This window comes from Geospiza fortis, unplaced genomic scaffold (genome assembly GCF_000277835.1).
Source record: "Geospiza fortis unplaced genomic scaffold, GeoFor_1.0 scaffold130, whole genome shotgun sequence".
Classification (NCBI taxonomy): domain Eukaryota; kingdom Metazoa; phylum Chordata; class Aves; order Passeriformes; family Thraupidae; genus Geospiza; species Geospiza fortis.
The window spans coordinates 99,038-112,276 of NW_005054300.1; the positions used below are offsets into that span (position 1 = coordinate 99,038).

Sequence of the window (13,239 nt, forward strand, 5' to 3'; positions counted from 1 at the left end):
CTAGAACAAAGTTGCTGATTTTCAGAATTATTTTCAGTGTTTTAGTTTTGCAGTCATCAGGAAAAGTGTGTGATACAGAATTAATTGCACTAGTTTCTATGGATCTGTGGTTTCTGTTTTTCTCTCTTCATGATGAGCTGCAAAGTACATTACACTGCTTATTCTGACAGATTTAATATATTTACAGAAGTAATTTAAGTACTGGAATCACTTTTGGCAGCCATACGTGTGTCAGAACTTACCACATGAGATTTACACATGATCTGAATGATGCTGAGAAGGTGAGAGGGAGAAATGTGCTGGAGAGGTAAATTGTGTTCAGAAATGAGAAGGCAGAAACCATCTGAATAATCTCCTTTGCTGACTCTTATTTGGAGTCCTCAATGTTCTCATTGAAACCAGTCAAATCTTTTTAGAGATGTCACCACCAACCTCCATCTGTCATGGCTCTGCTAAGTCCCCTTTGAGCTGGAATCCTTGAACTGTGCTTGGATTCCTCTGTGCCATGACTGAATTGTGTAAGGGCCAAAACACAAAGGACCTTCCTTGTCATTGAGATATGAGAAACAAAATTTAACTCTTGTCCCTGTAGGAAACTGCTCAGTGGAAAGAACCAAAGCCTTGGGCTCAGGTCAGGAGCTGGAGTGTATGTTTTTGAGCAAATAACTGAGAATATACCTGAAAGTGTCACAAAAAATAAAAGCAGCTGGAAGTTGCAAGTGAGAGTGTGTTACAGGTTCCCTTCTTTGTGTCCCATCTACTGCACATGTAGGACTGTGTCAGCCCTATTGTAAGAATTGACATAAGATGGTATTGTGGTTTTAGTTGTGGAGGTTTCTGTGGCTCAGCATGCAGAATATGAACCAGTCACCATGAGGGACCCAGAGCTCTTGTGGACACCGTAAACATTTGGAAGGATGCACAGTTCTTTCATTAACCAGACTCTCAGCCTGCCTCCTTTGAAATGTGTGTCTGATTCCTTTGGAGACCTGCACAGATAATTACTGAGAGCAGCCTGGGTTTTCCCCTGAGTAGGAAGGCTGTGTCTCTGGCTTTCTTCTTCTGGCCTGCCACCATCTGCTTATCTATTCCTCTCTACTGATGAGTTTTTACAATTTATCATTGTGTGTATTGGAGACACCACAGTTGCAATGCTGTGCAGGAGGCTCTGCAGGAGAGAAGTAATTGGATTTGTTAGATTGGGAAACATAAAATAATTCTAACATTGTTTTAGGTGTACGTGACAGTTACACTCACCTATAAGCAGTGCAACCTATTCAGATGAAAATGACAAAAGAGAGGGTTACTGGAGTCTGTGGAGGGCTGGGAAGAAATAAACGATTTCTGTGTGGAGCATTTTGTGAAGTAGCTGTGAATATAGCAAGGTTGCACTCATGCTACTCTTCCTAGCATCAGTGAGGAAGAAACCGAGGTGTTTGAGGGGTCATGAGCTGTATGCCATCAGAACTGGATAAATTGAGACTAAGGAAAGATTAGTTCAATTGGCCTGGAACTTGGCTGTCCATCATAATTTAGGCTAACATTGATTCATCATTTAAGCTAATATAACATTCATAACATTCATAATTTAAGCTAGCATTCTGTATCCCAGAACATTTTGGTGCTTATTTTGGCCCCAAGGTGAGTTTCTCACTTCATAGTTCTTATTCTTCTATGGGTGTTTATTATCAGAAGATGAGACAGTTCTGAAATTTTACTTGAATATTTGTGGCTCTCACTGGTTATCAGAGACACAACCCAAAATACTGCAGCAGAGGGCAGCAGTGGTTCTTAGCACATAACTGAGACCAAACTCCTCAATGGCCTGTAGAAGTTGTGTTGCTCTGACTGCTCTCTGTAAGGTATAGGCTGGCCTAATAGTAAAAAATTTTCACCAAAAAAAATAGCATTGTGTAGGCAGGGAGGCCATTCAGACACTGGCTTTACTGAATTGCAGTGTGTATTAGCAGCTTGGATAATCCATGATTAAAGCTCACCAGGCATCATCTGGAAATGCAGGTGCAGGACAGATATTCAGACACTCTGTGTATTTTAAGTGATGCTTGAAAAGTCTGGAAGATACAGATGAGCAGCTACTGTTCAACAATCAGAGCAGTTTATCACAACTGTGGGCTTGTTTGGTGGCTCCTCACTGCCAGACACGCACAGCTCCAAAGGGAATGCTAAATACTTCCTCGAAATATGACTCAAGGAACTAATAAGTCAAAAGCTAGCATGGGAAAACCATGTGTCAGCACGTGTGTGTGTCCCCTTGGGCAGCAGAGGTCGTGTAAAGGATGGGGTCAGAGCATGACATAAATCCTCTGCTAATGAGGTAGATGAGATCGGAAGCAGCCACAGGAGATAATTCACAGCACAGGAAGGCACAGCTCACAGAGGGCTGCAGACCTGTTTGAGGCAGGACAATTAACAATCTCCTTATCCTCTACTGGAAATCACCCACAGCCTTTCAGTTCACCTGAAGTTTTAATTTAGATGAAGCTTGAGATCCTCACAGGAGGATTACTGTCTTCCCTCTTTGGTTTCTTTGGCAATGTATCTTTGGGAAATTTGGGGATTTTTGATGATTTATATCATGTGGGTTGTCTCTTGTTCTGCTGTTTCCCCCTTGAGAAGGAAACCATATTCTTGGTGTGAAGTAGCACTCTTGCAGGAATTGTCTAGGTAGAGGTTATGTCTGCCCAGCCCAAATTATGCCTACTAACATGCAGTTAGAAAAAAACCCAAAACGCTTCATATTTTGCATTTGTTAATAAAAATGATTGTAGCAAAACTCCTGTAGTAAATATAGTGATCAGTACATTTCATTTTATTTGTCAATAAAATAATTCATTATGTCAGAAGCAGAAGTAGATGATCCTATCTCATCATCTTCATCCAAAGAAACTATTAGAACTGGTTGAAGGGAATTATATGGTACATTGTGTACAGACACTTCCCTCTAATGGATCAGAAATGATTAGCAGCAAGCCCTTTTGGTGCTGCTTTATTTTCTGCTTATTCTTATTACATCCAGGGCAGTCGTTGGAAATACTGAAGGGAGATGAAAGCATGAAAGTTAGCTTTGGGTTCACAGAGGCTGGTGCTGTCTATTTTACCTGTAAAAACCTATCTCACTTACTTATTTATTTTTATTTAAAGAGAAGCTGAGATTCTTTGCAGCATTTCAGACTTGCAGCTCCTGCTTGTTTTGTCCTTCAGTGTGGCTTTAGCACCTCTGAGAAAGTCAGATTTCTCAGTCTCCTACAATGAACAGCCAGCAAGAGAGACAGCCACTCCTCATGTGCACCTAAGAGTCTTCATCTCAGAAGCAGCTCTGCTGAGCCCCTGGAGCACCCTCAACAGAACCCATCAGAAAAGCCAAGGTTTGGGTTCAGACTGAGATTCAAAGCCATTCTGCAGAAGTGATTCCTTTGCTCAGTTAGAAAATGCATTAGGAGAAAGACAGGACTTACTTTGCTAATATCCACAAATCATGGAAGAATGCTCTTCATTTTTTTTCTAGGTCATAGGTGTAACAACTTTCAGTAGCCATGGAAATATGCAGGAAAAATACCATGTGCATTTAAGTCAGCTCAGATATTAGTGATGTATTATTTGGCACATTGCTTTCTGTGACAAATGCTCACAGATGATAGATGAGTGCATGCCAACACAATAAATGTGGTAAATGTCCAATATGAAATAGATATTGCAACTTTCTTGGGCATAATGAATACTTTAATGCTTCAGTGTTTCAGGAAATGTTGTCAAGGCAACAGAGATCAGTGCTCTTCCTTGGATTTCTCTAGCAAAAAGGAATCTTTAGTTATGAAAAATTACTCTTTTCCCATTAACTGTGGTAAAAAACCGTTTTTAGCAGGCAGTAACAGCATAGTGAGAGTGAGGAGTTCTACACAGACTTCCCACTGAGCAATGGTTTTCATAGCTTCAGGGCTTGCCTCTTGAAAAATGCCTGTCTAATCCTAAACCTGAAAATTTCTGTGCAAAGCCACAAATCTGAGTAAACTTGACCATGTATTTAGCCATTTGAAAGATGTCGACATAAATGATTTTTGTCTAATGTGTTTTTCATACACAGTATAACTGCTACTCCAGGGCTTAATTCAAAATATCTGGAATCATTGAGAAGCTTCCAGCTGACTTCAGAGAATGCTGGATCATGCATGTATTCCATCTTTGCTTATCTAAAATGTCTTACAACATTCTAAGCAGTATTCTCTTAGCTCTGCAAAAGAAGACATGAGGGCAGAAAAAGGTGGATATTTTGCACGAAATTGTACGAAAAGACTGAGGATAAGATTGAGTTTTTACAATTTTCACCTTTTCCAGCTGTAACTGATATGAACAGGATTTGATCTCATGATCTAGAGATGCATATATCTGCTCTCAAGTGCCTTAATCATCTTGCTACTCCACACATTTTTTTAATAATGCTTTTTGCTTAATATTAATTGGGAAAAAAAAAGTCTATGGTGGGATTTCTCCTGGCTGTGCACAGCTCTAGTTCCTGCTCCAGGGGCTGCTGCCTGCCCTGGGTTTGCTTCCTGTGCACTGTTGAATCTTGCACCCTACCTTGTAAGCAGTGGCACAGTGCCATTTTCACAGATGGACCTGAAAAGAGTCCAGGCCAACAGAAGGTTCCCTTGATTTCAGACTGCAAGGTCAGGTCAAGTTCTAAATATGTTTGTGATACTGTAATTTATGCTGAGCTGCTCCTGATTTTAAAGAGGTGTAGTAATTTAAGAGGTGGTACTTAACATGAATGAAGTTTAGTACTTGTCAATACTGTTACTTAAATTGCCAGAATTTTAAGATGTCTCATCTGTGCTGTAACTAATTCTGAAAGATGTCAATTCTGACACACCTTGACTTCTGAAGTTAGAAGGAAACAACAATAATTATGCAAGGGGGGAAACAAACAAACTGTGAAAGCTGCTACATTTGTCTAAGAAAATTGTATCTGTATTTAAGAGGCAAAGAATATGACTCAGAAGAGCCTATAAGTTTCTTCAGTTGTTGTTTTCAGAGCTAGATTTAGAAACCTGTGCTGTGAGGGATTCATAGAAGTTTCTGCTGATTCTTTAGGCATGGATGAGTCTGTTCTAAATACTGAATAAATGAACAAATAAATACAATCACAGAACAACCTTGCTGGTTCCCATACGAACTGTAAATGAGTTATTTGAACAATGCCTGTCTATGCTGGTGAAGTGTTGCCTCCTGCAAACACTCACCCATGTCAGCAGCTCTGCTCATGTGAGTTTTAGCATTCAGATGCTTCAGCTGATTGACTTTCAGAGACACTCAGCAGACTGCATGGTTAAGTAATCTGTTCTAAGGAGACTTAGGCTCATAGCTCAGTGGAAACATCACCCTTGTCTGCAGAGATCCATGGACAAAGTTTGTCAGGTACTTCAGTACAGTCATGTATCTGGTCCTGTGTTCTTAAAACACTTTCTAGATTGAGAAGCCATGTAGAGAATCTCTTGAACTGAGATTTATTTCAATTCTGTTCAGAAATGTTAAATGAAAAAGTAGCATATATTCTTCTGCCAAATAAAGTATTTAGCAAGGCTGTTTTCATAACAATAATGCAGGAAGTATCATATAATATTTAATTTACTGGATTTAATGATGCAGCCTGAACTGGTAATATATGTTGATGTGAAGTAAAAGTTCAAACATTTTTATAAATGAAGCAATTGATGAACCAAACAGAGACTGATGATAGGATGGATCCAGACAGGTTTGGTGGTGTATTAAAGTGATGGAAAAATAATATCCCTGAAGAATGCACTACCATTCTGTTTTCATAGCTTTAGGTATCTTCTCCTTTAGGTGTCTTAGAGGCTTGGGAGAGACTTTACTCTCAAAGTCTCCCAGTCACTGCTGTCATCTAAACACACCAAAATAATCCAGGGGAAAAGGCCACAGAGCATGTGAGAGGCAGCAGTAGAGTTCAGTGTAAGATTTGTTAGTTCTGTGATTTGATTTGTTTGTGTTTAATTTTGCTGCCTTTAGAATAAAGGAGAAAATATGGCCATGTTGCTTGAACATCCCAGGTAAATGCTGACAAAAGCAGAAGCACATGCTGTGGTCATTTGCCCTCTTAGTCAGGTGTGCACAGCAGAGCACAGGATCCTTTTGATTGTGGAAAATACCTGGGAGAGATCAGACAGGGTCAGAGCACAGAGGCCATTGAAAATTCAGTGTTCCTAGAGTGTGCCTGGAGCATGATCTCACTCCAAAATGTGCAAACAGGATCAAGGGATGCAGGTACCAGTGGGGAGTGGCCCCAGCTGCATCAGTCTGAATTGGGCTGGAATACAATCTCAGTGAAACTCTGTGTTTGTAACAGAACTAGACCAACACCCAGGAGGCTGCATAAATTCTGTATAAATTCTTCAGAAGCTGTGGAAGTAACATTTAATAACTTCCAGAGGAGGAGAGCACCGAGTTCATTGTCAGCAGATGCCTCTCCCCAAGGGAAAAATGTTGTGAATTGTGTGGCCATCAAACAGTGACACACAGGAGTGGTGAGGAATGGTCCTGCCCCTGCCTGGCCCGGTGTCCTTTTCCTTTTTTTCCTTTTCCTTTTTCTTTTTTTCCTTTTCCTTTTCCATTTTCTTGTTTTCCTTTTCCTTTTTCTTTTTTTTCCTTTTTTTCCTTTTCCTTTTTTTTCCTTTTCCTTTTTTCCCAGAGTGGGATGGCCGAGCTGCAGCCCGGTGGGTTTGGTGTGCAGGGAGGGTGATGTGCTGGCTTTGGTGGGTGTGTGCAGCAGCAGCAGCAGGAGGAGGAGGAGGAGGAGGAGTGCAGCTCCGGGCTGGGTGCAGCTTCAGGCTCAGCAGAACCAGGCACTGCTCTGCTCCTGCCTGAGCCCCAGCAGAGTGAGGAGGAAATGGAGCTGGACTGAAAAGCCTCTCTGAGCAGGTAAACAAAGCCCTGGCTGTGAGAGCAGAGCTGAGCTGGGAAGGGCCATGGCTCTCCTGGGAGGGCAGGGCGGGCAGCTTTGGGATGGGGCTGCAGGGCTTGCCAGGGGGATCAGAATGGCTACTTGCACTTTTGTCCCTGTGCACCAGAAGGAGTTTTGTTTTAAGGGTTTAGATAAAGAGAGTGCAGCTACACATGTTTTTAAACTGCCCGGAAGAGAGGAGAATGGCCCAGAGCTTGGGCTGTTTCTGATTGCAACTGATTGCTGTGTATGGAGGAACAATGCTATTCTCTACCTTAAATAATTCTTGATAGAGTTTCTTGGCTCTTTCCATCACTTTGGAGATTTTTTTTTTGGCATAGAAATAAGATTAGCATTTGTTTCTAGTTTCCCTGTGTTTTTGCTGAGAAATGTGTTTTATCAGTTAATGTGGAATGCTGATTTTTTTTCCTTAATGTGGGGTTTGTTTGGATAAAAGCAGGGAAATGAAAAATTTAATAATAACTCAAAATATGGATAAATGTTTCAAATAGGTTGCTTGTGTAGCTGGAGAGAAGCATACATTTAACTTTATTTAGACTACCCTTCCCTGATGAAAAATACCCTGCTGTAATTACTGACAACACCACACAAGGCACAAGATAAAAAATCTAAAACAAATACACCTGCAGAAAAATTATATAAATTACTTGATGTAAAAATATTTCTAATAGGATTTTAGTGGTTCCTGCCCATCAACAGAATAAATTTGGCAGGAGGGGTATCTGTAGTTGGGAAGGACTTGATTTATAAGTATCTGAAGTTGACAGAGCCCTAACAGAAGTTCAGTTGCCATGGCAGCATAATCACAATGCATTAACTTCCCAGCAGTGGTTTGGAAACCATCCTTCAGTCAATTTGAACATCAATAGGAAGGGGAGGAATGTTAAGAGGATGTAAAGATGGTGAATAATAAGAGCAGGTTGTAACAAGTAATTTGAAAAAATAACCAATTAAAGCTTCCTTATTGCCACAAAGGGATTTGTGAAATCTCTCAGGTGCTTATAAAACTATGGCTTATCTTTATAAATTGCTTTTGTGAGTACAATGTTGCTGATTAGGATCTGTATATCCTGGCATAAGCATCTTTAGCATCTACCTTGTTGATTTAGTTAAATATTCTCTGGTGTGTTTCTTGTACTAAATATTACTAAAAAACTTTAGCAGACTGATCACAATTCTTTAAAATTACATTTCAGTAGAAGCATTTATATGTGCACAAAGTTTCTTGCCACAACCAACAGCCTTTATGACAAACAGCCACTGCTGGTATTCCAGTAACATGGAGCAGACAAAATAAGTAGCTTTTTCATGTCTTGGACATGCACAGAAGAAATAGCAGCTTTTAGCAGAAGAGCAGCTTACCTGGATGAGTGTATCATTTCTGTTAGCTAACTGTATTAAGAATTCAATTGCATGTCTGTACTGCAGAACATTTATTGTTCCCTGGGAGCAGACCCCTTTAGGGAAAACATAATACTCTGGTTTTGTTTTGTGGCCCCCATTGCTTCTTCTGCCCATCTTTTAAGCCGTTGAATTGTGCTGGTCCTACCTGCCAAAATCACCCACAAGAGATACAAAACAAATCATGATCCCTGCAGTGAAGTGTTCAGACTGAAGCAGAGGTTCCTGCAGTGTCACAGCCCCGCTGGCAGCTGGGATGTGGTGCCAGGGGAATGTGGCTGTGCACTCTGCAGCAGTGTGAAATTCCTTCAGTTACTTTTTGCTTCTCCTGGACTGAATCACAGCGAAAAATGGATTAAGTGGTGAAATATTTTTTGCAGGATTCTGATGTTTCATTTATAATTCCCGATTTAAGCCTTCCTATCAGTGAAAAGTTTACAACCGACTTCTAGAAGACTGGGGTAGAACTTATACCTATCTCCCATAAAAAATAATTATTGGGAAGAATGCAGCAATAACATGCTTGAAATCTGAGAAGTGGAGAAGAGCCTGTTGGGGCAAGTCTGTGGCTGTCACCTGCTTGTAGGAGGCTCCATCCTGGTATTGGGCTCAGCACTCACTTCATGAGGACTCAGTCACCTCTCTCTTTGTCTGCTTTGTCAGGGAGTTCTCCTGAGGGGGAAAAACAGTTAAGAAAAAACAAATACTAACCCAAAAGATATGTTTGGAATCTCTAAGGACTTTGAAGTCCACAGCATTAACCACCTGTCTTTTATTGAGCAGGTGGTTTTACAGATGAAGAAATGGAAATATTTAATGGGTGATTAAATGTTTGAAATGACCACCTGAAGTCCAAGATGGGTAGATTTTAATTATATGCTTATGCTACATTAGAAGATCATACAGGTTTAAAAACTCTTTGAATAGATATCTGGGATGTGTGACATTTATGAAAAGCCTTTTTCTTTTTAAGAGGGAAAATAGCACACAGTAAGAGATGCATCTTTTCATCACCAGCAGTGCAGATACTCTGGCATTTAAACTGTCTGTGCAACTAGTTTGGGGTTTTTTGTGGTTTGCAGACATCAAGGAAATAACTCTTCATAAATCCTTTGAGTATAAGTTAAAATATTAAGAAATTGACTTTTACATGTAGGATTTGGAGAGAGAGATTTGTTATGCATAAAGATGGATTTGCTGTTGCTTAGAGTTCTGTAAAGCAGTTGCATCTTGGCTGGAAACTTTTTTCTAAGGAGTGAGGAGAGTAAAAACTGAGGCAGTAAGAAACTTAAAGCAGATTTATCTCACCATCATGCTTGAACTACTGCTGTTGAGGCAAAATCATGGAGATTCTGTAGTCAGTGGAAGGTCAAATGGCAGCAAATGTTAGATATCCCCTTCTGCTTTATGTCCATCAGCTCTTTCCTGTTCATCACTACAGTAATATGTGGGAATAGTTATTCTGTGGTAAATAGAAATCTTGACTTTTATATGAAGCTGAAGTAAACAAGATAGGGAATGAAATCCCTACTGTGTCTTGGCTCCAACATGCATACTCTGGATATTCCTGCCAGCAAGGATTCAAAAATGTACTTGTATAGTTTTGCAGCTGTAATTGGAAATCGTGTATATCAGCAATTAGAAGACTGACAAATAGGAAAAAAAAGGACTTCTGCCAAAAAGAAAAGGCTCTGCTTCTAGCACAGTACATATTGGTGGTCTGACATTTATTCAAAGTTATCCTTTTGAAAAAGAGTCAACTATTTCTCTGCATTAACTATCCACTGGTTACCCTGATGTCCTTTCTTATTTCCATTTTAATTTTAGTGTAACATTAACACTTTGGCCAGAATTACAAGACAAGGATTCCTGAGAAATGTCTGGATGTAGTCAAATACAGGCTCATAACTGATATGAATGATTGTGGAGTGACTGGGAAGAAAAATATTAGAAGTAAATTTGTCCTTTCCCTAGGTTGTCACCTGTTGTTTGTTGTCACCTCTTGCTGTAAGAGATATCCAAAGGCAGTAGGTAGCATTGAGTTAATCAAGGATAAAACCCCATTCTTTAGACTTTTTAAAGCATTATCAGATCAGACTGGTTGCAATAGGATCAGTTTCCTACAAGAGCAGGCTCTAGTCACTAACAGAAAAAAATATTCCCTGCTTAATTCCCACACAAGATGTTTCCCTGTCAGAACAATCCATCAGTCTCCGTGGTACAAACTGCCATAAATTGCATGTTGCTTTGTTTCTTACAGGCTACTTTTGTTTTATATTCTCTGGTTGTTTTCTGTGGATGTACTGAGTCTGACCTCATGCATTACTCCCCTCCTTTGGCCCTTGCAACTCTTGTTTCTCTGTTGTTTTTGGGACACTCCCTGTGAAGTGAATGCAGATACCAGAATGGAGCCCAGGCTCTGGTAAATCACATGCCAAAGCTTGCATGGTTCCTGAATCAGCCTCCTGACAGCTGGAAAGGCAGTTCTGTGGAAGATGAACAAGAAAATTGGCTACAGGTACTTAGGTCTAGTGCCATCCCAGGCTGGTTTTCTGAGAATTTCCCTCTGCCTGGCTCTGCTGGGAGCATTAATTTTGGTCCTGGGTGAGTTTAAACTCCCAAGCTCTCACTTTCTTCACCAGTCAGAAGTGGTTTGCACTTGCCCATTGAACAGCTTAACATGAATTTTTCCTGGAGCTGTTCTCCCAGCCTTCCCCAGGGCACAGAGCTCTGCCACAGTGCTGAGCTCTCAGGGTCAGCAGCAATTTTGGGGCTGATGCAGCTCTCCCAACCCCAGAACTTCCCCTGGCCTTGCACTGGAACTGTCTCAGTGAGCCACAGGTCACATCAGCCAAAGCTGCCTTCTGGCCCCAAGGGATTTTGCTGTTTAGCCAAGACAGGTCTCAGTGAACTGATTTAACTCTCTTGGAAATTTTTCCAGTGTGACCTGTGCTCCCTAGGAGCTGCCTGATGCATTTGTAAAATCTTCTCTATGAAATGCCCATTGGAATGGATTTTAAGGTCAGAAGCACTGCTAAAGTCATCTTGCTTGACCTTCTCTTTTCAAAATCAGAGCTTTTCCCTAGAAACCAAATGAAAGCTTATCCTTTGGGAAATTACCCAGTCATGAAAACTGCAGAACAATTGCAAGGCCAAAAATTTTCCCTCATGCTGCTTAAATTACCTTTGCTTTTTAGAAACTTCACCTTGTTTTGAGGTTAAATTTGTCTAATTCCAGCTTTTTGATGCCACAGAGTTTTCAGTGGGATTGAAAAGCTCCTGCTCTTTTCTGCTATTCCATCCTTTCTCTGCTTTTAATCACCTGTCATTGTGATCTGGTGCCCTCTGAAGCCTTTATCTGAGTAATGATTTGACCCTGAGTGCTTCAGGACCACAGCTGAAGGCTCACCTTGTGTTGATGGTTCTCCAATTAATTCCTTTCTGCAAATCCACATGGACACACCCACCAATGTTATAAATTTTTTCTGCTTTTCCTTTATATTCTTTGTATACATTAAATGATCAGAAGAGCAGGTGCTGTCAGGTACTCTGTGACAGCCTTTCCTGGGGGATTTTAATGATGTTCCCCAACTCCTCTGTCACTTGCTGTTGCCCAAGCCATGGCTCAGTCTCACAGGGCCTTGCCTTCTCAATCTGCAGGTATTTTCCATCCATCTGTTAGAACCCACTTGGTTGGTTTAGATGGCTTAAACAAGCGCTGCCTGTGAGTCACCAGCAGCTTTACCAGGGCAGGTTTTGTGTTCTTGCCTTGGCCAGTGGTACCTCATGCTGTGGGTTGAAGGAAGTGATCTCTGAGGTATCTGGCTCAGCAGAGCCTCCCCTGCTATCAGAGCCATCTGTCTGAACAATGCCTTGCTACATTTTCCTTAAGCCTCTTTGAGTTCAAGTTATTCAGTTCTTGAATAATTTGTAAATCTCGGTTCGTTAAAAATGCTGTTAAAAAATATCTTGCTCAATAAACAGTATCCAGCAGGAAATTGGCATTGTCAAATACAGACCCTAAAGATACACATCCTGAATACTCCTGCCTTTTCTTTGTCATTTTTCATGATTTTTTATCTACATCTAACAAGGGAATTTTGCCTGATATATTTTTGGTTTTTTTCACAGCATACTGTAATAAAGATTTTTATTGTCTTTAAACATAGTGTTCCTAGTTATTTGGTAAATTTATCTTTCCAATTAGTTATACTTATTTCTAATTTAATTACTTAGTCATTGCCTTTTTTTTCTCCTTAGTTAATATTATCTCAGTTCTTATGATTGGGACCTGCAGCAGAACATCTTAAAATTTGTTTGGTTTTCCTTTTATGGTTACTTTAAGATCTAGGAATATGTATGTTCCTTCCAAATGCCACATGCATGTATAATTGTCTATACATATCTAGCACTGCTCTCTATTTCTGTTTGTCCATACATGCAATTAAATCATCTTTGGAGATATATGCTAATTTTTGAAAATGCTAAAAAGATTTTATATTAGGATGAGGTCCAGTATTTGTTACCTGCTGTCAGGTGCAGAACTTTCTGATTTATTAAACAAGTAATAAATAATAAACGTTTTTTTAAGATACAGAGGAGGTTTGTTACTGAATTCCTAGCTAAATTTCAGCAGGTTGGAGGCAGCTGTATTTCTACTGACTGAGGAAGTTCTTTCCAGTTCAAGGAGCTGTTGTGGCAGCACTGCAAGTGCAGCTGCAGTGGATGTGACCTGCTAATGCACAGCATCAGGCTCTGTTGTTTGAGGAAGGGGTTGAGGGACCAACAATCACTTCATGTGCAGAGTGAAAAGGAGAAACAGGGTTGTGTCTCCATCCTCA

General features: G+C 40.4%; 1 protein-coding gene across 12 annotated transcripts in view; it reads left to right on the plus strand.

Annotated features, from left to right (window-relative positions):
- The window catches only part of ABLIM1 (actin binding LIM protein 1), a 98,921-nt gene that overhangs the window by 27,885 nt on the left and 57,797 nt on the right, over nt 1–13,239 (plus strand). The window lies entirely within an intron of this gene.